Source organism: Dipodomys ordii, unplaced genomic scaffold, assembly GCF_000151885.1.
Source record: "Dipodomys ordii isolate 6190 unplaced genomic scaffold, Dord_2.0 Scaffold1, whole genome shotgun sequence".
In the NCBI taxonomy this organism is placed as follows: domain Eukaryota; kingdom Metazoa; phylum Chordata; class Mammalia; order Rodentia; family Heteromyidae; genus Dipodomys; species Dipodomys ordii.
In genome coordinates, this window is record NW_012267217.1 from 25,455,332 (window position 1) to 25,456,049 (window position 718).

A 718-nucleotide genomic window follows, 5' to 3' on the forward strand; every position below is an offset into this window, starting at 1 on the left:
ATGTATATATGTTATTGGGGAAGGGAAGGGAAATAACAATAATTAAATAAGGATACAAGTTGACCCATTGTAACAATGAGATGTACAAGACACTATGTTAAAAAGGAACTTTACAGCTGGGGGGCGGCTTTGAGGAGGTAGGGAGGGAAGGGATGGTAGGGGAAATACCAAGGAGGGAGTAACAATGCTCAATAGGCAATGCACTTACCACCTTACTCATGTAACTGTAATCCCTTTGTACTGTATCTTTACAATAAGAATATCTATATTTTTAAAAAACAAAAAAACAGGTATCTTGTTGCAACCTACAATCTGGAACATCACAATGGGATACTGGAGCCAAAGAAATGAGAACAGACAGAGTAAAGCAAGTGTCGACTGGGAGCTTAAGGCTCCTTGGCTCTTGGACCACCAACTCCCATAAGCAAGACTATTTATTTAGTTCAGTGCAGGTGAGGCTAGTTCAGGTACGTGCAGAAAACAAGGTATCAATCCATCCTGTGGTTATAATCATTAACATGAGACATAGCTTGTGTACATAGTAATAATTGACTCTCATGTTGTTAGGGAGCAGAGGGAAGCTTTGAACATTTAACAGTGACACAAACATTCTTTTTTTTTAAATTATTGTGAAAATACCATACAGAGGGGTTACAATTACATGGGCAAGATAATGAGTACATTTCTTATCAAGCATTGTTGCCTCCTCCTTTGTTTC